This window comes from Odocoileus virginianus, chromosome 18, assembly GCF_023699985.2.
Source record: "Odocoileus virginianus isolate 20LAN1187 ecotype Illinois chromosome 18, Ovbor_1.2, whole genome shotgun sequence".
NCBI classification, from domain to species: Eukaryota; Metazoa; Chordata; class Mammalia; order Artiodactyla; family Cervidae; genus Odocoileus; species Odocoileus virginianus.
The window spans coordinates 52191166-52216537 of NC_069691.1; the positions used below are offsets into that span (position 1 = coordinate 52191166).

At 39.6% G+C, this 25372-nt stretch overlaps 1 non-coding gene and 1 pseudogene across 1 annotated transcript; both read left to right on the forward strand.

Moving 5' to 3' along the window:
* The first annotated feature begins 8706 nt into the window (after nt 1-8706).
* Nucleotides 8707-24974, forward strand: LOC139039454 (cytochrome c-like; annotated as a pseudogene).
* LOC139039582 (small nucleolar RNA SNORA11) lies at nt 10354-10478 on the forward strand. Its single transcript, XR_011492923.1, has one exon. It is a non-coding gene; the product is annotated as a small nucleolar RNA SNORA11 (small nucleolar RNA).
* Nucleotides 24975-25372: the final 398 nt, after the last annotated feature.

A 25372-nucleotide genomic window follows, 5' to 3' on the forward strand; every position in this document is an offset into this window, starting at 1 on the left:
TATACAATATGCATTATCTTAACAAACAGAATTAAATTAGAAATAACAGAAACATAGAAAATATCCAAGCATTTCAAAACTAAACAGCACACTTCAAAGATATTCCACTGATCAAAGAAAAAAATCAAAGGAGAATTAGAAAGTCTGTATTGAAAGATTTGTGATCTATCCACTGGATTGGAGTGGCCAAGTTGAATGGATAAACCATGCCACTATTTACTTAATATGTATAAGTAATAGAAGACACAATGAACTTTTGGATCTTAGACATGCCAATATCACTTCTATATCCTTCCCAGTGTAGCTGGCTTCCTTTTGTTTCATAAGGTATACACCATGGGAATCAAGGTATTTGGAATTCCACTCAGTAATCTTCTACATACCTACAGATCATTTCACCAGGCCATTCCTTTATTCTTGTGATGGTATAAACTTAGATTATAAGTCATCTTTTGATACTTAAAATAAAAATCCCTATTTGCAGTTAAGATACATTTGGCGATGAAGAGTTTTTATATGACTGTATGTCAGGGATGAATAGCTCCAGTTCCCTCAGTTGTAAGTGCAAGGATTCAGGTAAAAAATTTGGTCTTTTTTATTCAGCTTGAATTCAAAGCAACACTATTTTAGGATTTGTCTTAGAGACGTAAGTGCTTCCTCTAGAAAAGTGTACAACAGGGTCTACGAGATGAACAAGAACAAAAAGATCAATCTTTAAAAAGAAGAAAGAGAACTTTGATAGGTTAAGCCAGAGAAACCACAAGTCAATCTTTTGGGTTTAGTTAATATATTTATTGATGACTAAAATTTTATGTCATATTTTGTGACTAAAATAATGCTTCCTTTGAGTAGTTAAAATCTGGTGGAATGATTACCTTCAGGAGGGAGGAAGGGAGAGGGAGAGAGAGGTGGGGGACAGAGAGAGAGGGAGGGCTCTAGTAACTACTTTAGGTAGATGCTCTGATAGTCATATGCATGAGTGTTTGTAACAAAAGCAGCCAACCACACTGTGTGTATGTTTGGGGTAAGGGATGGGTGAGACTAGAAGAACTCTAATTTTCTCAAGAAAGGGTGTGGTAGGCAGAGAAAATATCCGGAGCAAAAGAACAGAAGGAAGAGGCTGGTTGTTGACACTTCTTATTCTAATTGAGTGGAGAACAAGACAGGAAGAAGGTAAGTTCAAAACTCTTCACAGAAGGCCTTTCTCCCATGGCAAATTCGACTGTTCCATAAGAAGTTAGTGTTTGTCTTGAAAGGGCATGGGTGAGTGAGGGCAGTGAGGAAACAGCAGCCAGCATGCAAGGACTGATGAATTAACAATCAAGTAAAAAAGGTGACAACATTTTTTAATACAACAGAGAAAAATAAGACTGAAGACAGGAGTACTGGACAAGAGCTCAAGCTTTCCAGTGACAGAACGGATAAATAAAGTCAACAAATAGAAAAATAATTAAGAAGTAAGGATGAACCAGTGCTGCTGCGTCCAGCTCAGCGGGCGGGCGAGAAAGACCAGAATCAGGGACAAGCGCATGATTAAAAGACAGAACATATAATTTGGCAAGCAGGGAGTCAGGGGCCCTCCTGCTCTCCACAGCAGGAAGCCAAATAGCTCCCTTCAGTCTGCACTTCTATTGGCAGAAGTCACATGAGATAATCAGGAGATGGCTATCCTGGGGAGTCTGATCGGTGCACCATAAAGAGGGAATCAAGTTAAGGCTCTGCTGTTGATCAGAAATATCTTGGTTTGTTTCTGTGGAGACAGACGCAGGGGCAGGCAGTGAATCGAATCAGAGAGCATGTCCAGCCCCAAGAATGTCCCTTTGGCATGCTCACTAGGACAATCAGGAGGCGGGGTTTGCCGCACCCTCGATTCATGGGGCAGGTTCTCACCTCTGCTCCACAAACTGCCCTCTGGCTGCAACAAACCAGGCTTGACACCTGATGGGCCATGAGTAGGGTGAAGATGCTAAATAATGAATAAACTGAAGATCTGGGAATTGGTGGCAAAGTAGTTGATAGGGCTTCCCCATCCATACCTGGACCCTATCTCTTCCACTGCATCCAAACAAGGACCAGGTACAGTTCTGCTCATCCTCTTGTTTCTTGACTACCAAAGTGTCTGGTTCAGAGTGCTCTCAGTAGGAACATCATGTGAGAATAGACCCTATTAGGAGTGAAAGGTAATACATTTAACTTTAAACAACTTGAGGTGGATGTACCTGTGAAATCTTCAAGCATAAACGCATCACTCAAGTTAGCAAAATTGATTTCTCTCCCAAGATAATTTGAAATGTGACAGAAAGATCAAGTCAGTTATTGTGGAATGTTTTGTAGACATTCATATGGATATGTTGCCACTTCAGTATTTGTGGGATCCAAGCTAAAAGTGCAAATGGAATTCCATATATCACAGAGCTAACTACTTAAATGTAATACAATTAAGCTAACACATTGTTGGGACTTCCCTGTAGCTCAAATAGTAAAGAATCTGCCTGCAATGCAGGAGACCTAGGTTCGATCCCTGGGTTGGGAAGATCGTCTGGAGAAGGGAATGGCAATCCACTCCAGTATTCTTACCTGGAGAGTCCCATGGACAGAGGAGCCTGGTGAGCTACAGTCCAGGAGGTTGCAAAGAATCGGACACAACTAACACTAACACATTGTTTAGAATGTGTGCTCGTCTCCTATGTTGACAAATACATTATTATGATGACAGAATTACATACAGAATTCTCAGAATCCTCAACATTTTCAGCAAGGATGTATAGGCACAAGAAGAACTGGCTAGTGGCTCTGGATCACGGCCTTCCTCCCTTCTTTTTCCACATTGAGCTTCATCCGTAAAGACAGGACCTCACGCATCCAAGGTCCACCTACTCCTTGCAGAGCTCTGTCCGCAGCCGATGCCACGGCCCAAGGGTGTACATGCCTACTGCGTGGATGTCCCGCAGATGAGTGTGCCTGAGGAGGAAGAGGATTTCATAGGCCCTGGTAGGATGCTTGAGGCTAGCAGATCAGAGAATGAGAGACCCTCAGGTTCCCAAAACCTAGCCTAAGACGGGGTTAAACTGGAGAAGACCCTCGGAAGGGCTTCCTCTGGCCTTGCTCTGAGAAAAACACTGCACACTGGAGCAAATCTGATAGACTAGTGACAAATTGCCTGCAAAACCCAGACCACAGAGGGGGACAGAGATGAAACAGACAGACGAAGAAGCAAAACGAAGAGTCCTTGAAAGACAGAACTGAAACCCAGTGATGCTGTAGTCCTCTTGAAGTCTAGCTAACTTTTTGTTTAATTTACATGAGATTTTTATCTGGTTCTATGGTGTTTTTCTAGATAATAAGGTAGTTTTTGTCCCTGGTCATCAAATTATCCATGATTCAGAAAATACAATTATTAGAACTATAAGAACATCCAAAGAGGGAACACAATACAAAATGGGCTAAGAATATGACCTGCTATTTCACTGAGTTGACTGAGCTGATACATTTCACATAGAACGTGTGGACATGGTCCAGAAAAGGGATCAAAGACCCACAACAAACTTGTACTAACTTCATCAGCTTTTTAAAAATTGTTTCCATTATGTCTTCTGTTCTTTCTAGGCATTATACCACAAACTATACAAATCAAAAAGGTCATCTTTAACTTGGGAGTTTGGGGTTAACACAGACAGTATGTAGTTTTATACATACTACTATGCATAAAACAGATAAATCAGGACCTACTGTATAGCACAAAGAACTACATTAGATGTCTTGTAATAACCTATAAGGGGAAAGAATCTGAAAAAGAATATATTTTGTGTACATCTATAAATTGAATATATATGTAACCTGAACATGTATATATATATATATATATATATATATATATATATATAAACTGAATCAGTTTGCTGTACACTTGAAGGTAACTAACATTGTAGATTAACTATGTACTTCAATCTTAAAAAGCGATTTTTTAAAAAGGCCATCCTTCAATTATTACTTAAGTTCATTAAATAAAGTTAAACCTGTACATTATAGCTGGTTAATGTACAATTACTGCCCACTTTTCCAGCTCCAGCATTTAAAACAATCCTATTGTATTCTGTGTGCTCTCAGAGAATAGATATCTGACTTGGTTAAACAATGTTCACAGAGAAAACACACATAAATTCATTCTAACAAGGGTCCGTGCTAAACAACGCATAAGAAGGAGAGAATGTCAAGGAACAAACAACACAAACCACTGTTTCTCAATTCCACCAAGACCTCTTTTTCGAGAATTTAGCCGATGATAAAAATGAGAAACAGAATTATTGTGGCAAAGACAAATGACCTTGTGCATTGGGAGAACAGCAAAAACATGAAGAAAAGCATCACATCCCTTGCGTAAACAGGTTTTCACATTTCAAGAAACAGACACAAGCAATTCTGCAGGAGTTAAGTGAGTGCTTTTAGAAGTCCATCGGGCATAATGGGCTGAACCAGCATAAACATCAACAGAAAATGCAGAGCATCATCCAAGTCTTTGCACTAAGGGCGTAAATTGTACAAGTGAAATGGGGGGGGGGGGGTAAGTAAATTGTAAAAATGAAACATCTATCCTGAGACCTAAATAAGCCACTAACAGATGGAGAAATTCACTTCACCCTAATCGTGAGGGACCCATGTGCTAAATAGAGAAGAAGCCACGGTGGTATTAGTGTATCTGAGAACAAAATCATTGCTAATAACATGTGCACATCACAGAGGCTACAAGCTTATAAATATCTAATGTACAGGGGCAAGGAATATATAATAGAACACCATTCCATTCTGAGAGAGGAGAATATTTATGAAATGAAGAAATTACATATGCCTTAGGGCTAGCACGAACTCAATGAACATAGAATGGAAAATAGTCCAGAAAATGTCTTAGCTACCATGTCCTCAAATATTCTCATTTTATACCTGAGGAAACTAAGAAACACAAGGGGTAAATGCTTCTTATATCATGAATGACTCACTCTCAAAGCAATATAAAATAATGGGGCAATATCCACAATTAGTGCAAGGATAATTTTAAATATTCAATGTAAACCAATACAAACAACAAAACAAAATTAAAATTAACATATACTTTTCCGTTCAAAATTATCTCATTAAAGTATTTATTCCCTCAAGGAAATAATAAAATTTTAATTCTTAAAAAAACACAAGTATTTAGTAAGCATCTACTTTACTTAGAACATGGAAAATATCCTGAGATTTAAAAAGACATAATTTCTAGGTCTGTTTACCAAAGGGGAAAGATGGGAGAAGGGATAAATTGGGAGTCTGAAATTCACACACACACACACACACACTACTATATTTAAGATAAATAACCAATTAGAACCTACTGTATAACACAAGGAACTCTACTCAATATTCTATAATAACCTAAATGGGATAAGAATTTGAAAAAGGATAGATACATATGTATGTATAACTGATTCACTGTGTTGTATACCCGAAGCTAAAATCATAAATAAACTATGCTGCTGCTGCTGCTAAGTCGCTTCAGTCATGGCCGACTCGACTCTAATATAAAATAAATATTTAAAAATAAATAAATAGAATATATAATATTTTAATCCTTACAGTTTGTTTTGGCTCATAATAGACATCAACCTCAACCTCAAGGTTGATGTAGACTGAGTATGATATAAACAATAGAAATATATTCTATTTTATTTTTATGATTTGATTTTGTGATTCCCACTCTAAGGAGATAGCAAGCCACTCCAGTATTCTTGCCCAGGAAATCCCAGGGACAGAAGAGCCTGGCAGGTTACAGTCCATGTGGTGGCAAAGAGTCAGCCAGGACTCAGTGACTAAACAACAGCTCTATCAACCTCGGTCAAAACAAAGGGTCAACTGACCCAAACTGCATCAGATGTCAGACGTGGAGCCGCCCCACCTCACCCATATACACTGTTTTCCCTTCCTTATTGTCTTTCAACGAAATGACATGCCTGTCAAGCTCCTTGGAGATCTTCACTTGTCACTAAGTTTACTCACTTCCCAAAATCCTGGAACAATTCACCAGTCAACAACCTGCTTTCTCCATTGATCCTAAGGAAGGCACTGACCAACAGACAGATAAAATCTTGCTTGTTTTGCCCTCATTTCAACTAAGGCTTTTGGAGAACGACTACATGTCAGGAGTCAGGTGAGATGAGGACAGACTTTCCAAGAATCAAGTTGCTGAACCCTTCCACCCTGGATGCCATCATTCACAGTGGACAACAGCATTAATTTCTCAGTGCCATTTTGCAACTGTTCTCAACACTGAAAATACTGTATTTGAAGATGATTTCATTCTCTCCTTCAATTAAAAGCCTGTTTATTTTTCAGCACCACAAGGGGCATTATTTCAGAATGGAGTGACTTCTTTGTGCGGCTAGAAATTATACCATGACCTATTTGGTAATATGTAATATATATGGAGTGGTTTTGGTGCTACAGTTACTGGAAAATCTATTTCTGGGATTTGCAAGCCAAGTGGCCCCACAGCTTATTCAGTGGCAATGTCAGAACCATGTTGCTGCTTTTCCGTAGCTCTCAGACTATATGCAGCAAGGTGTCTGAACGGGACAAGATTAACTGTGGAGGGTGGTCCAGTGGTTAAGATAGCATGCCTCCACTTCAGGAGACAAGGATTTGATCCCTTTTCCAGGAACTGAAATTCCACATGCAGTGCTGTGCAGCCAAAAAAAAAAAAAAAAGAGAGAGAGAGAGAGAATATGTGTGGGCCTTGTGATTAAGGAGACACTCCCTCGACTAAGTAAGAGAGCCTCGTGTGCTCAGTCAGAAGTCTCGTTTGACCTGGTCCCTCCAACCACTACCCCGACTCACAAAACTTGTCAACGTGAGTTTTTCTGTTCCCTTGGAACTACTTATACCAAATTCTTTCAGTCCAGAGAGGCTTGGAGGTGTTAAGGGGCAAAATAATAACAATGATGAGGATGACGGTGATAACGGAAGAGGAGCACAAAACTAGGAATGAATGCCACAGCAGTAGATACACATATCTCAAAAAAAAAAAAAAAGCGCCAAGAAGTCTAAAATTCAGACGTTATGGAACCATAAATAGTGAATAGGAGTTTAGCTGCTAACAACTACCAACTAGAAGAAAGTATAGATTTAATGAATGACACATAGCTGATTCTCTGTCAGCTTGAAAGGACTTTTGCAGTATTTAAAACAACAAAAACCTTTTTTAAAAAAACTCATAAGACAGTTGTAGAACAAAGCATATAAGGTATCTATGAGTGCAGAGCATACTAAAAGAGAGCCCAAATTGTGCAACTAAGAGAATTCAGGGATGTCAGTTTTACACTCTGGTCTGCTGCTCAGATAGATACTATACATTTGGCAGTTCACTCCACAATTGCTTTATCTGTTATAGATAACATCCTCAGTATTCTAGTAAAAATAAAATTAGCAACTGTTCAGATAATATTGTGAGAAATGGGAAGCATTCTATAAATCAATACTGTAATTATTACTTGAGCAAATTAGTAGCAGATTTAGTTTCTATCAGTATCAATTTATAATAATACAAGACAATTGGGCTATGCCCTTGTCAGTACTCTAGCAGGAATTTTGTTTTTAGATTCCGACCCCATCAAGCTTTCTCTCAAGGGATTTGCTTCCTCATAAAAATGGAACTTCCTTGGCTGAGTGATTCTCCAGAGAGGCAGAACTTTCTTTTTATTATGGACATATCTTTACAAGTGAATGTGCAGCCCAGAAATTTTTATTCTTGGAATAAAAGACTGAAAGCTTACTTATGCATGGACTAGAGACAGGAACAGTGCACCCTCCACATATTACATGTTACAAAATCCTACATGCTGAGAGTTTTCAGAACCCAAAATCTCACCCTGGACCCAAACAAAGAACATTACTTTAGAGACACAAGGTTGACAGATTTCACAAAGGAACAGTGTACCTTTTACACACAAATATAAACCACCCCCTGTTGGCTCAGATGGTAAAGAATGTGCCTGCAATGCCAGACACGTGGGTTCAATCCCTGGGTCAGGAATATCCCCTGGAGGAGGAAATGGCAACCCACTCCAGTATTCTTGCCTAGAGAATCCCATGGACAGGGGAGCTGTGAGGGTTACAGTCCATGGGGTCCCAAAGAGTCAGACACAACTGAGTGACTAACACTTTCACATTTTGTTTTTCAAACAATCCTATTCTGCCAGTGATAGCTATTTCCTCTTATTTCCCCAAATTCAAGTGTCTAGCAATGAAGAGTCCACAAACATGAATAAAGACAGGCATGTTACCATTTTCATTTTGCTGCATTTTGTTTCCACTTTGCTTAATTATCTGCAGAGCTTCGTAATACAATTAAAATATATCTACTAATTGGTTTTACAATTTCTGTCAACATAGGTGGAAACCAAGCAGATTAAGAGTTCATTTTCTTACAAATGACAGTGTCTTATTTTAGCATGGTGATTGAATGTAAATTTGTCCCCTAAAATTGACTATAATGAGAGTAAATGAGGAAGAACAGGAAAGAAACCTAAAGACAGCAGGTACGGTGTCAAGGGAAGGTTTACAGCTGGAAAGCAGGACACATTTCAGCTTACTAAGCACAGTGGGGAAAGGAAAAGCTAAGACAGCCATCCGGAGGAAGAGGGAGAAAGATAAAGCTTTTTTATCACAGAACCTGGAATGGTTCAGGTTGGGCAAACAGTTACTTTCGGAAGCAGAGATACAGAGGAGGGACTAAAAGCAGAGGCACTGGTTGAAAGTCTACTTAAGAAGGAATTTGACCCCAGAATTTCTACGCCTTTACAGCCCCTTGCCGCCTGGCAGAGGACCGGGCTTAAGTCACACACAGTTACAGAAGAGTGGGATAAACATGGGGCAGGGGAGTGCGCCTCAGCTGCAAAATACGGTCCACTAGACCATCCCCCTCGTAGGGCCCAAGAGTACGGGAAAAAGGAATCTATGCCTCAGGCAAGAAAGGGGGTTACTCTCTAAGAATCTGGCTGCTTCCAGAGAAAACCTGCAGATCCTTTCATCTGGGCACCCAGGGACAAGGGCCCCAAGACAGACAGATGGAGGGAGGGCCCCAAGACAGACAGATGGAGGGAAGGGCGGGAAGGGGGAGGGGAGAGGAGGGAAAGAGGAGGAAGAGAAGGATGGGGCCCGGTGTGGGGGCCAGGAAGGAAGGAAGGGAGGGAGGGAAGGAGATGCTGAGAGGTTCCCTACACTGGATGCTCTGGACCTGCCCCAGCCCACTTAACTGGGCCAGTGCACCCATCCTCCAGCTGGTGGAGGCTGAGGACACCCATCCACCCCTTCTTCTGTCCTACTCCAAGAGGGCGCCATCAGCTCCTGGAGATTGGAAGCTCCATCCCACTGCCACAGTGCATGCTCAGTCACTTCAGGGGTGTCCAACTCTGTCCGTGGGATTTCTCTGGCAAGAGTACTGGAGTGGGTCGCCATTTCCTCTTCCAGGGTATCTTTCCAACCCAGGGATTGAACCCACATTTTCTGTGTGTGCTGACTCAGTAAAACCCACGCATCCACACCCGTTTACCAGCTCTATTTCCAAGGAACCTAAACTCAGACCTTACTTGATTTATTCAATTACATGAGAAGATCTTTATATCTCTGACCGTTTAGGAAGAGGCTCCTAAGGAAACAACAAAAAGGATCAACTATTGGCCTGCAAGGAAAACAATAACTTGTACAAGGAAGAGAATGAAATAGTATGTGACACTATACAACAACTCCAGTCTGCATAAACACAAAATATTCACAATAAATAAATAAATATGACTTATTTAATCTAAATAAGAGACAAATGTGTTGGGAGAAAAAAGAGAAAATATTTGTGTGGAGTTGGGGACAGGGACATGAAAAAAGCAATCTATTTTCTACATGAATAATTCAATAAATAATCCCTTAAAAACTAAATGATGGTTATTTTGTATATGGAGGTAAATAGCAGAAGAAACAAGTTAAAAGGTTTGAAAGTGGATGACTTGGGAAAGTAAAAAAGGTAGAGCAAAGAAATGCTGCTTTTATTTATATGTCTTCTAGAGCTACTTGTTTTAAACTTTTCACAGTAGTTATAAAATACAGATTCACATTTAACATATGTCTGCATATAAAAAGTACCTACTAATTTTAGGAAATCCATAAAAGTAAAAGAACATAATCTATAGCTTTGATACCACATCAGAGATAATTATTTTTAGCATTTTATTATGGATTGCCTCAGGTTTTTTTCCTTTGGTTACCATCTTTCACAAATTTTAATTGTTCTGTATAAGGAATTTTCATTCAGTTAATATATTAATACTATGCTGGGTGTGCTCAGAGCAAGGCCCTGAAGAAATGGCTTGTCTGCTTATAACACACCAGACAGGAATCTGTATTCATTGTACCAAAGGGCACAAAAGGTGTTGCCTTCCTACAAACATCCATCATGTGTCCCCTGCCCCTTCACGTGGCTGCTGGGCAAGACAGTGGGACAGGGGCTTGGCATTGGAAGAAAATCTGCAGTATTTGGTTGGGGTCCTTGTCACCTAGAGCCTGTCTGGTCCATGTGTGGGTAGGCCATAAGTGGTCTAAGAAAGGCTTTGAACCTCTCTTTTCAAGAAGAAAGAACAAAAAAGAAAAATAGATTCCAACTATGGCATTCTGGAAAATGCAAAACTATGGAGACAATAAAAAGATCAGTGATGGCCAGGAGTTTGCGGGGAGATGAACACAGAAAGCACAGAAGTTATTTCTATTAGCAGTGAAAACACTTTGAATAGCATTATAATAAGGGATATACATCATTTTGGTGGCTTGGTTTAGTGGTGGTTTAGTTGCTAAGTCGTGTCTGACTCTTGCGACCCTGTGGATTGTAGCCCGCCAGGCTCCTCTGTCCATGGGATTTTCCTGGCAAGAACACTGGAGTAGTTCTGTCCAAATCCATAGAAGCTGCAGCACTACTTACTTTATTAAAGTAAACCCTAAGATGAACTGGGGACCTTGGTGATTATGGTGTGTCAGTGTAGTTCATCCTTGGTTTTGTTTTGTTTTTCATTTATTTTTATTAGTTGGAGGCTAATTATAATATTGTAGTGGTTTTTGCCATACATTGACATGAATCAGCCATGGATTTACATGTGTTCCCCATCCTGAACCCCCCTCCCACCTCCCTCCCCATCCCATCCCTCTGGGTCATCCCAGTGCACCAGCCCAGAGCACTTATCTCATGCATCCAAGCTGGGCTGGTGATCTGTTTCACACTTGATAATATACATGTTTCAGTGCTATTCTCTCAGATCATTCCACCCTCGCCTTCTCCCACAGAGTCCAAAAGTCTGTTCTATACATCTGTGTCTCTTTTTCTGTCCTGCATATAGGGTTATCATTACCATCTTTAAATTCCATATATATGCGTTAGTATACTGTATTGGTGTTAAGGTACCACTCTGTTGATAACGGCCATGCATGTGAGGGGAGGGGGGTCTATGGGGAATTTCTGTAGCTTTCTGTCAATGTGTTGTAAACCTAAAACATTTTTTTTAAAGGTCTCAAAAAGAATTAACTCTCAGGGTAGATGTTTTGGTAAAACTTTTGTTTCACCTGTATATATGTGTATAATATGTGTATATGTTTGTTAGACTGTCACATAAAATATATTTTTAAGAATAAAAAGCTTGCAGGCCACTGTAGTTACATTATACTGGCAAATAAAAATACAAATTAACCTCAAGACATTATAAGCATTTTATGACATTTTTACTTTATTTTGTTGATAAAATTATTTTGTTGGTAAAATATTTTATTATAACATTTATAATGTTTAACAATTCTCTTCTTTTTGTATTTTTACAGAAATCTCCATTCTTCTCTATTATAAATAATGCTGCAACACATATCTATGAACATAAAATATTATTCTACATAGTTTTAATGTGCAGATACCCACTGAGTCTCATCCCTAAATTATCAATTTGCAGGGACTTTCACACCTGAAATCATTTTGACAAAACTCCCCAATAAAGCAATCTGCAGGCACTGTAGGCTCATTCTGATGAGACGCTCCCTATGTAAATGATTTTCCAGTTCTTTGGTTTTAGGAGTTTTTCCATCTCCCCCCTGGAACTTTGCACTTTCCAGGAGAACTTCAGGTTTCCCCCAATGAGCACTAAAACAAATAAGTCATTCAATTTTTGTGCTGTATTTGCTCCTTCCGTCATTGAATTCATTTCAATCTCTCTCCAGGGGCTTATAATCTTCCTTCCTTGTCTTCTTGATTCACATATATTTAGGAAACTCTCTATTTTTCTTCCCCAAACATGCATCCTTCTTGCAGGTCTTATGATTTATTTGATTATATGTGCCTTTGCCCTACATTTGTAATGTTGATTTAGATTTCTTATCCTTATGCCTTTATATTTTGGACAACCTTATGTTTTTGACTAACACTTATTAAAGATACCAATGATGTTTCACTCCCCATGAGTTAAGAACCACCATACATTGCATCCCCACTGGATGCCAGGAATCTGTCCATTGTGTCAACCACAATACCTCATTTTTCTTTACTACAACTTGTAAATTATGGATTAGTGGAATTTCACTTTTACTTGAAAGGAAACAAACACCAGTTGTAAGACAACTGGACCCATGAGAGCTTCCCATTCTACTCCCTGGAAAATAGAAACGGGAAAATGAGCAATTGGTCTTGTCTGTTGGTTTGTTTTAAACAATTACATTGAGTCAATCCAAAGAAATGCCAGTATAGTTGACATTTTCTTTCCTGTTATTATTGTCACTGTTTAGTCGCTAAGTCATGTCTGACTGTTTGTGACCCCATGGACTGTAGTCCGCCTGGCTCTTCCATCTATGGAGTTTCCCAGGCAAGAACACTGGAGAGGGTTGCCCTTTCCTCCTCCAGGGAATCTTCCCCACCCAGGGATTGAAACTGTGTCTCCTACATTGGCAGGCGGGCTCTTTACCACTGGGCCACCCGGGAAGCTCATTTTCCTTTCTACTCTCTGCTTAAATGATTACTTTTTTCAACTGATTTTCACATTGCCTTTATTAAATCTTGGTAAGAGTTAATTAGCAACACTTTGAAAATCAAATGCTGGCTGCTTGACTCTAAATACCTAGCATTCAAAATATATGGTGGAACTTGGGGAAAGAAATATTAATAGATTGTGTAAGTCTATCTCCACTATTGGGGGAAACTATTTAAAAAGCAATATCTAGCTAAACACTATTATTTTTGTACAGGATAACTCATTTATACCTAAAATTTACATTTGCTACTTCTATTATTTTAAATTATTTCATGTATTCCATTGTTTGATATCAGCAAGTGTGTAAAGACTTGAATGAGTAAGCTTCCTGATGTGTTCATCTAATGCAAGATTTCTCATGCCAGTGGTAATTCCTTCACTTTCTTCTCCTTCACTGATGAGAAGAAACAGTTCAGAGCAGGATGTCCCAGAGATTTCTTCCAACAGCAACACTTTGTACTCTTTCTTTTCTGCATATGGGACTTAATCCTAGCCTTTGTCTTGTTTGATCTACATCATCTGTGGAAACCCTGCCTCAAATGGGTTATCATTAAATCCTTCAATCTCATTGTCTGTATTCATGAGTTAAGCAGTTTTCAGGCTTACACTATACATGCCCAAACCATAATGTTTCCTTTTCATTCCTGCATTTTTGCTGGAACCTGTATGTGTCTATGTCATGGGTTTTTGCTTCCCTTTTCATTTTCTTGCCCTGGGCTGTATTTTGTGGCATCACACCTTGAACTTATTTTTCTGTGCTTCCTTATGTTCACAGTCTGTAGCTATCCGCTCTCTGACAGCAACCCTTCTTTCCAGGCTTTTGGCATCAAAATATGCTTTCTTCTCCCCACCCTGGCCATTGTCTCAATTACAGGCATACCCTTTGACTGTGTGGATCACCACAAACTGTGGGAAATTCTTAAAGACATGTGAATACCAGACCACCTGACCTGCCTCTTGAGAAATCTGTATGCAGTTCAGGAAGCAACAATTAGAACTGGACATGGAACAATAGGCTGGTTCCAAATAGGAAAAGGAGTACTCCAAGACTGTATATTGTCATCCTGCTTGTTCAACTTATATATGCAGAGTACATCATGAGAAATGCTGGGCTGGATGAAGCACAAGCTGGAATCAAGATTGCCGGGAGAAATATCAATAACCTCAGATATGCAGATGACACCACCCTTATGGCAAGAAGTGAAGAGGAACTAAAGAGCCTTTTGATGAAAGTGAAAGAGGAAAGTGAAAAAATTGGCTTAAAACTCAACATTCAGAAAACTAAGATCATGGCATCTGGTCTCATCACTTCATGGCAAATAGATGGAGAAACAGTGACAGACTTTATTTTTTTTGTGGGGGGGGCTCCAAAATCACTGCAGATGGTGACTGCAGCCATGAAATTAAAAGATGCTGACTCCTTGGAAGAAAAGTTATAACTAACCTAGATAGCATATTAAAAAGCAGAGGCATTACTTTGCCAACAAAGGCCCGTCCAGTCAAGGTTATTGCTTTTCCAGTAGTTATATATATACATGTGAGAGTTGGGCTATAAAGAAAGCAGAGCATCAAAGAATTGATGCCTTTGAACTGTGGTGTTGGAGAAGACTCTTGAGAGTCTCTTGGCCAGCAAGGAGATCCAACCAGTCCATCCTAAAGGAAATCGGTCCTGAATATTCATTGGAAGGACTGATGCTGAAACTGAAACACCAATACTTTGGCCATCTGAAGTGAAGAACTTACTCTTTGGAAAAGACTCTGATGCTAGGAAAGAGTGAAGGAGGGAGGAGAAGGGGATGAGAGAGGATGAGATGCCTGGATGGCATCACTGACTCAATGGACATGAGTCTGAGTAAACTCCGGGAGTTGGTGATGAACAGGGTGGCTTGGCATACTGCAGTCCATGGGGTCACAAAGAGTCGGACACGACTGAGTGACTGAACTGAACTGAGGATCTCAGTAACAATGTATGATTCTGATTCCAATTCTAATAACCAATATGGATTTTTCCCCACACCAGCAATTCCCTGCCTGAGTGTCCTGTACCTGACTCAATTCTGATGGAGACAGCATCAGACCCCATGAGTAAGGGCTCAGTCCTAAAAGACTGCCCCCACTTCTGACACCAGCCTCAAATCCACATTGTCACCAGTGTTTCTGACCAATCTGCTATAGGTCAGAGCTTCCAATGACCTTCTCCTTGGGCTCAATTACTTTGCTAGAATGGCCCAGAAAACTCAGAGAAAGATTTTACTTACTAGACTACAAGTTTATTATAATAAAATATAACACAGAAACAGCTGGATGGAAGAGATGTACAGGGCTGGTTACAGAGAAAGGACACAAAGCTCCCATGCCCTCTCTGAGCCCCCCGCTCCTTGACTCCCTCTGTGTTCACCAACCTAGAAGCTCAAACAGTCTGGTCCTTCTGGATTTCACAGAGGCTTCATTAAATAGGTATGGTTGATCACAGCATCAGCCATTGGTCCCCCATTCAACCTCCAGCCCCTCTCCCCTCCCTGCAGGAGGTTGGTTCCTTCCGTCCTCAGGTGCTTCCAAAAGCCACCTCATTAACATAATGAAAGACACCTGTATCACTGTCATCACTTAGGAAATTCCAAGGTTGGTAGGTGTTCTATGCCAGATATAGGGCCAAAGACTAAATATGCATTTCTTATGATGAAGACAATATTACACAACCTCCTCTGTGTCTTCCAGCTGGGAATAGTTCAGATTTTCTTTTTTTAGGTGACTGTCTAACTTGATATGTTGAACACACTCTTGCATATACAACTAAAAAGTCCAAGCTCAACTTCATCACATTATATGAGCACTAAAATTATACATGTTCTCAGTCCATGCCTGCCAGTTTTGCTAAATGTCACACACAGCACTTGCATGAGGTCCAGTTGTCTGAGAAGACCTCAGCTGTGTGGAGGTGAGGGGCGAGGGAGCAGCAGGGGCTGGGCAGAGCCTCAAACCAGAGTCCTCTAGAAGGGAAGGGGAAGGAGGGAAAATTAGGTGAGAAGCATCTCAGACTGCAAGCTCCATCTAGAGAACATTTGCCCAGACCATCGGGGATATGGTCACCCATTAGAGGACCATGCATCACCAGGACATGGTGGCACCAGACCCTCTACTGTGCTCAGGTGACAGCCAGCCACACCCTGTGAGAATGGTGGCTTTAGCACACACTCAGTGGTAAACCTGGGTGACCGCAGCTGGGCTGGCAGCCCACAGCACTCCACTGCAGATGATGTCAGTGGGGACATGACAAGATTCTCATCACCACCACTGTCACCATTTCCTGGCACGTCACTAGACATTAGTCTCTGTCTTGACTCTGACTTCTTGGCATCCTCACTGCAGTTCTGTTTGTTCCCACCCCTCAGAGCAACCTGGGGCATGTCTCAGGCTGCCGTCAATCTTTGGGTGACTGGCACACTGTCCTAGGATGAGAGGGCACGGCTGGGAGGGCAGCACACGGGACAGTGGCCACTTCCTGCAGTTTATCGTTACATCCTAGGCATGGCACTGGCTTTTCTCTGAGTTCTCCCAATGCAGAAGAAAGCAGTATGTAACACACAATAGATGTTTGCTAAGCATGTGTTAATTTATGTGAGAGAATTACAACACAGTAACTTACAACCTACAGTGCACATGGCTGCTCTCGGCTCAAAGGATCTAGCAGGTCCTCTACATAAGTGAAAATGCCAACTGCAAACAAAGAGTTTTTCTTTCTTCTTTCACAATCCATCTTCTAATATTTCCTTTTACTTGTCATCACTTTAGCTAGAACTTTCCATACTAAGTTAAAAATAAATGGTGAGAGGGAACACCCATGCTTGGTTTCAGACCTACATGAGAAAGTGTCAAGTGCCTGCATACTTTCACATCACTGTCTTCCCCTGCAATCTGCAGCCTGTCCCTCTGTTAAAGGACCAGCTCAACCCAATCAGTGCCCTAAAGGAGAGCTGATCCTCAGAATCAGGTCTCAACAACTGAGAACAAAGAGTGGTCCCTGCCTTAGGCTCTGGATATGCTAATTATGGAACCATAGATAATGGAAATTTAGCACCCCCCCCCCAAGGCATTCAGGACATGTGCACTCTTACCTAGTAGCCCCAAAAGCACAGTAACATCAGAATGTAATATTCCAACATCAGTACATCCCACAGTGTCTTGGTTATTGACCTACGTAGAATGTTGTGCAGGTCATTCCTGGAACAAACAGGCAGAACCTCAATATAAGTACAATCCCTTTACTTCTGGACACCGCTTCACAGCTCCTCCCATGGAGTCTTCCTACAAGAAGAACCTAGCAAACACCTCTACAGAGAGAAGTACAGTCTAAATCCACATGAAGAAAGACACACTCCTCTCTCATGAAGAGAAGAGCCTGTGGAGATGGAGTCCTGTCTCAAAAATACCTGACTCTGTAGAATCCCCAATGCTACATTTCCCTTCCTAGTCAGAAACCTCTTCATTAAAGCTAATAATTACTTCAAAATGCCCCCCAAAGAACCATAAGATGTTACCTGGCATCGATAAAGGATCTTTCTCAATAGTTACTATAAACAGTGAAACAGAAAGTCCAATGGGGATATTCAAGTCTTTATCTCAGAGACTGAAAGCATTTATAGCTTTAAAGTGACATCTTTTCCCAGCCAACTACCAGTTCTATAGAAATTCACAAAAAGTCTGAACTTTTCACATTTAAAATTACACATATAAATCCAACATCTTTAAAGTACCAAATATACCATTTTTTGGTCTATAAACCATGTGAACTATGTATGGAATCTCCTCACCTTTACAATATCACCTCTTAAATCTTCCAGGAATGTGCAAAGTAGTCTTTGTAGAAGAATCTCAAAGCAATTCAACCCCAAATCTAATTATTCTACTTCTAAAGGAGTTATTTACATTTAATAACCTCAGGTATTAGGAAAGCCCTGCTCTTATTTAGCCATGGATGTTTCCCACTGGGCTTACAGGAAACTCATGTTTCCTGCATTGGCAGGCAGATTCTTTGCCACTGAGCCTCCTGGGAAGCCTTCTCTTCTTCCTTTCAATCACTCCTCATATTATATGGTGTGGGATATTTTAAAGAATATTTTTATTGGTTAGCAAAAAAATTTTAGATTTTTCCATTATCTACTACATTTAGAGCCTTAGGGACATCCTTAAGCCTGATTTTCACATCTTTAATACAGAGCTATGAAGAGACAAGTATCCACTTCTGTTCATTTAATTATGAAGTTTAATAGAGATTATGCTTCTAAATCACACACCACATAATATTACTTGGCACATAATATTAGTTATTGTTATTGCTTTGTGAACTTTCATCTGCATGATACTCAGTTCTTATCTTTATTAAAATAAAATATTTAATTTTGAGCAAATTAGCAGGTGATTTGACAGGCACTATTTTCCTTTTGTTATTGCTTTCCTGCCAAGAAGCAATTGTCTTCTGATTTCATGGCTGCAGTCACTGCCCGCAGTGATTTTGGAGCCCAAGAAGAGGACATCTGTCACTGCTTCCACCTTTTCCCCTTCTATTTGCCATGCACTAATGGGGGCAGATGCCATCATCTTAGTTTTTTTACTATTTAGTCTTAAGTCAGCTTTTTAACTCTCCTGTGAAAGAGGAGAGTGGTGACAAATGTTAAGATGACAAACCTACACAGTGTGCTAAAAAGCAGAGACATTACTCTGCCAACAAATGTCCAAATAGTCAAGGCTATGGTCTTCCTGGTGGTCATGTACAGTTGTGAAAGCTGGACAGTAAAGAAGGCAGAATGCCAAAGAATTGATCATTCAAGCTGTGGTGCTGGAGAAGACTCCTGAAAGTCCCTTAGACAGCAAAAATATCAAACCAGTCAATCTTAAGGGAAATCAACCCTGAATATTCACTGGAAGGACTGAGGCTGAAGCTGCATGATTTTGGCCATCTGATATGAATAGACGACTCATTGGAAAAGTCCCTGATTCTGGGAAAGATTGAGGGCAGAAGGAGAAGAGGACTTCAGAAGATGAGATGGTTGGACGGCATCATGGATGCAATGAACATGAACTTGGGCAAATTCTGGGAGATGGTGAGGGACAGGGAGGCCTGGCATGCTGCAGTCTGAGATCAGAAAGAGTTGGGCATGATTGAGCAACTGAACAACAACAGCAATTTTCCTTTTAACATCAGTGAAATACACATGCATTGTCAACAACTGCACATCATGTCCAAGCTCAGGTCAGCATTTTTTCTCCAGAGAGGGTACTTAGGTCCTTTCTTTAAATAACAATTATTGCTAACTGTATACCAGTGATTAATTAATAAGTCAATGTAGAAGGCGAGAAACACAATCACCAGGGGGTAAAGACTCAACCTGCGACCACTGATGCTCATCAGGCAGAAAGGTGTACAGACATGTAAACCAACAGTTTTAAGGGTCATGCATCTTTTATGTGTGATAAGAGCTATAAAGGAAAGATGTAAAATGTGTTACTAAAAGAGAGTTAATTACCAAACAGTTTTCTCAGGAAGATGTCCTACTGAAGAGGCATTCCATAGGAATTCTAACTGTTCATCCATCCATCCATCCATCCATCCATCCATCCATCCATCCATTCATTCATTTATTCACTAAATCTTTGTTCAATGGTTTCTGTTTTCCAGGAACTGTTCTTTTTCTAGCCAGGGTTGCAAACAATACAGTGATAAAGATATGACCCTTGTCCTGAGAGAGAACACTACCTAATAGAAGAGAAAATCAGATTAACCATTTCAACCATGGTGGTTAAAGTCAAGAAGTCTAGGATGTTAAGAGAACATATGATTTGGTTCTAAAAGACTTCATTGTAATTAAAGTAGGGTTACTAGATTTAGCAAATAAAAATACAAGATGCCCATTTATATTGGACTTTCAGATAAACAACAAATACTTCATAGTATAAATCTGTCCCATAAACTATTCAGGACACACTTATACAAGTCATTTTCTATTCACTGCTGCTGCTGTTAGTTGCTAAGTTGTCTGACTCTTCGCAACCCCATGGACTGCAGTCCATCAGGCTCCTGTGTCCATGGGATTTCCCAGGCAAGAGAAAATACTGGAGTGGGTTGTCACTTCCTTCTCCTGGTATTTGCCATTTACATGAGGTTAACATTTAAGTGGGTGTCCTGTTTGTACCTGACAACTCTAAATCTGACAAGTGAACTGAACACACATGTTCCTACAAGCAGGACACGTGGAGAAAACTGAAAGACTATGTGAAACCAAGGAAATGGTTTCTAAAAGGGCTGGAGTGACTCATCACATTGTGAGTCAGGCTAATGCAGATAAGCCCAGAAAGGTCAAGAAAATATTATAAACTCTCTCGAGGAAATGGAATTCTATCCCTTAGGGCAAGCAGCAGCTATTTAAGGAAAATAAGCTGGGCACTGACAGAATCAATTTCCAGCTTCCAAACATCTGGCCGCAGTGGGAAGAATGGATTCCAGGGAGTCATTCTGGAGACAAAGAGGGGCCAATTTAAAAAAGAATACAAATCAGGGTGTTTCGATCAGAGGAAAGAGTATGAGTGAAACCTTAAGACAAAGATGTGAAAATCATGGTATTCCAGAGAACAGTGAACAGCCTGGACTGCAAGGGGCAGAGCAGGAGAGATGAAACTACAAAGTGAGGTTAAGGACAGTGTTTTTTTTTTTTTTTTTTTGAAGGAAGCTTTAATGGTAAAGTCTTAGACTTAATCCCTAGAAAGTGGTTGGAGATTTTAAATGGATTATCCTTATTATCCTATTTCTCTCTTTGAGAAATTGGACAGGTTAGCCTGACTTCTCAGAAAATGCCAGATGTAATAATGTCAGTGCTGATTCTCTGTGAAGCTGATAATAAGATCAAGTTAGGGAGGAAATCATTAAAGTACACTCCTTCTAATCAAATACCTTAATTTTTTTAAATATGGTTTTAAACTCATCTTCTAACTAGTTCTATAAAACTTAAAGTACCAAGATTAGACAAAGAAATCTAAGGAAAGGGTTATGCTAGCCTTTGTCCTTGTAAACATTTTCCTCTTCAGGCCCACTTCCCCAGCTCTATCATCATCACCATGACTGTCACCACCATCCTCATCATCATGACCTAGATGCACACGGTGCTTTCTGTGTGCCGGCCAGCAACACCCACAGCAACCTTACAAGGTTGGGGCTGTCTTTATCCCTGTGGTATCAATAAAGAGTTGGAGGCACGGAAAAACCCATACATTGTCAAGGGCACAAACAGCTAGAAAGTGGCAGGCTGGCATCTAAGGTAGGACATGTCCTGCCAAACTGAAATGTTCCAGATATATGGGTCTTACTGTCTTCAATCTACTGACACTTAAATAATGAAAAGAATGCTCCAAAAAAGAATTGCTAAAGTGAAATATAAAATGGGCACCAGAGAAAAAACATAAAATGAGGAAGAGAAATATTCTCAAGGCCCATCAGTATTATCAACTTGGACTGACTGTTAAAGTCAAATTTTTAGATTCCCCATAGCCAGGCTGCTATGCAAGAGATGTTAGTAAAAGCAATATCTGTTTCATCTATCATATGGTCCATCTATTATATACACACCTTGTCAACATTTCACAAGAAAGAAACAAGTGCGTCTAGGTCTGTGAATCCATTAGTACCCCAAGAGTAGGTCTGTATTTAAGAGGTAGATCTGGAACCAACGTGACCACAGTGATGCACATATTAGAATTCCAGCCACAGACAATCACTGCTACTACTCCTTATCTCAACACTATAATCAATAGAGTAAGCCCCTGAGTTAAATTGGTAGATAAAATTCAAATGCATCTTTGTTAATGTAGCCAGAGTCATCATAAAAGAAATACTCTGGCTAAGATTTAAGCAAAGGTAGGCGTGAAAGTGTTAGTCTCTTAGTCGTGTCTGACTCTTTGTGACCCCATGAACTGTAGCCCACCAGGCTCCTCTGTCCATGCGATTCTTCAGGCAAGAATACTGGAGTGGGTTGTCATATCTTTCTCCAGGGGATCTTCCCGACCAAGAGATCAAACCTAGGTCTCCAGCATGGCAGGCAGAGTCTTTACTGTTTGAGCTACATAGGAAGCCCAACAGTGGAGGTGAGGGGGGTAGCTTGAAAATGTGCCAAAATTGACTGAATGTAAAGGTTTAGAGGGCTGTGAAAATAGAATTGAGAGATTGGGAATGACATATATCCGCTATAGGTACTATGCATAAAATAGATAACTAAAGCAAACCTACTATGTAGCACAAGAAACTCTACTCGGTGCTCTGTGGTGATCTGAATTAGAAGGAAATACAAAAAAGAAGGAATGTATGTATCTACACACATATGGCTGATTCACTTCTCTGTGCAGCTAAAACTAACTAAACATTGTAAAGCAGCCACACTCCATTTTTTTTTTTTTAAGAAATAGAAGAGAATGCTCAACAGCCTCTTAAAATGGAGGTCTAGAAAGTTGATTTCCAACATAAAATTAGAACCAAAAGCTTTACTTTTACTAAGAAAGTAAAACAGAAATAAAAGTGTTTTGCTTCTAGTAAACTTGACAAACAAAGATCTGGGATCAGATCTTTATACTGATTTGTGGACGGAGAAGCGCATGAGGACTCTTTCCTGAAAATTTATAGAAAAAGGATCCATCATGGGAATTTTGTAGCCTAATTTATTGTATGAGAAAGAATGTGAACCTGACAATTTAGCTTAAAACTCAACACGTTACACTTCATAGGTGAAAGGCTTGAAATTAAGCCTAAGGAAAATCCCCTCTGGAAGGACATATGTTGGCTCAAGCCTAAAAGTTCTGAAAATATATTTATACTTGAACTGTCAAAAATTAAAAATCACAAATGAAACTCATATATAAACAGATAAGAAAATATAAATACAAAAAGAGCCTTAAAACATTGACTCTGTAATAAAAGAATGTACTTCTAAAAGTATGTGATATTGTTCAAGAAATAAAAAGGCCTGAAAACACAGGTAAAACAAATTTTGCAAGAAGGACAAATTGCACATCCAGAACTGAATCTAGTAACTGACATTAAAAGATTGGTAGGTGAGTTTAGATGTAACTAATGGAATAATTAATAAACTTATGATGGTCACAGATCAGGGACATAGACCTACTGCAAGACCGAGATTTTAAGAGTAGGTTTATAGAACGCTTCCCCTCCCAGCTCCTACTGGCATCTGCATCTATGGGAGTCCAGTATAAGATCAGTGACTCACAGCTGAAAGGGCTGGAGGACATAGACTAAAATTAAGGAGGACCACAGACACGGGAATATGAATAGAAGAATATGAATCTCTGCCCCCATAGACACAGTAAACATTAGACACAACCCTACCTCCTAGTCAGATTAACAAAAAACCTCACACTAAAAGCCTTTTTACCAGTTGCTCTTACCCATTACATCATTTCCAGCATTCTACAAAAAAATTATGCGGCTAGATAAAACTTATGTGAAGTTTTGAGGCTAGATAAAAGTTATGTGAAGAGACAAAGCTAACATCAGAATCAGACTCAACTATGACACAGATGCTGGAATTAGGAGACAGGAAATTGAATAACTATAATGACATTATGGGTTCCAGTGGAAAAATAGAGTATGCAAGAATACATGGGTAGTGTAAGCAGAGAGATGTAAATTTTAAGAAAAATCAAAAGGGAGTTCTAGAAGTCAATGCCACTATAACAGAAATGAAGAATGCAATGGTTTTGATAAGCTTATCAGTAGACTGAACACAGCCAAGGAAAGAATCAATGATTTTGAAGATATGTCAATAGAAACTTCTCAAATTACAATGCAATGATAAAAAAGAATATAGGGGGAAAGAGCATCTAAGAACTGAGGGAAAATTTCAAAATGTATAGCACACAAATAACTGAAATACTGCAAGGAGAAAAAAAATGGAGTGAAAGAGTATTTGAAAGCATAACGGCAGATAATTTTACATAGTTAATGACAAATACCAAATCACTAATCCGGGAAGCTAAGAGAACTCCAAGCAGAGTAAATATCAAAAATATATCCTTGAGAAGTTCAAATGTTAACTACAGAAAGTTAAGACAAGATCTTGAAAGAAGACAGAGGAAAATAAAAAATACTGAACCTACAGAGGAACATCGATAAAGAAGTTGTAAGTAAGACTTCTCATCAGAAACAAGGGAAGGAAGACAGAAGGGAGAGATTTAAAGTGTTGAGAGAAAGAAAAACACACTAGCCTGTAGTTCTCTATTCACTGAAACTGTCCTACAATTTGAGGGGGAAATAGGCTCACAGAAAGCAAAGAACTGTACAAATTCATTGCTGACCAACGTATCCTTTGAGGAATTGTAAAAGAAAATGATTAGGGAGAAGAAAAATAATACTTGTCAGAAACTAGTACACATATAAAGAAAGGAAGAGTGTCAGATAAAAAACAAATAAAGTTGAATGAAGCTTTTATTTTTCTTAATCTTAATTGATCTAAAAGATAGCTGCTTTGTGAGAGAGCAGAATGTTTGGCTTGTGAGTGGGAACCTCTCACTCACTCATGGAGGAAAATTGATTTTAAAAAGGGTGATGTGGAGAAGGGCAAGAACACTTTTGTTGAGAAGTGTGTCCAGTACCATACTGTGGAAAAGGGAGGTAAGCACAAGACTGGGCCATGGTCTGCTTGGGTGAAAGACAAATCAGGGTGCTGGATTCTCTTACATAGATGATAACAAGGACCAAAGCATCATCAGGGAGAGGAGATGCTGATGGAGTACTTGGAGAATCCCAAGAAGTACATCTCTGGCACAAAAACAATCTTTGCTGACATTAAGAAGGAAGAAAGGGGAGACTTCAAAACTTATCTCAAAAAAGCTACTAATGAGTAATAGTTGGCCACTGCCTTATTTATTATGAAACAGAAGTGTCTCATGATGTTTTATGTGTACCAAACCTCAACTGATCTCATACACTAGAATTCAGGTCATGAATGGTTGATGGAATATTTCTGTTAAACTGTCCTGATTTAAATATTGGTTTGTGGCTAAATGAATATGGTCAGCTTTTTAAATTTTGATAGTAATTCTGGTTTAACAAGTACTATCACTCTTTTCCCCTTCTAAAGAAATGATTGAACTTGAATAAGGAATTTTAAACTTTTCAGGGAGATGGTGAATGCCTTCTCAAACCCTACAGGAGACTAGTTTTATATTTAGATTTGTATAACTGGTTAAATTAATATATTTATGTATATATTTACATTAAAATGTCCCTTCACTATCTCACA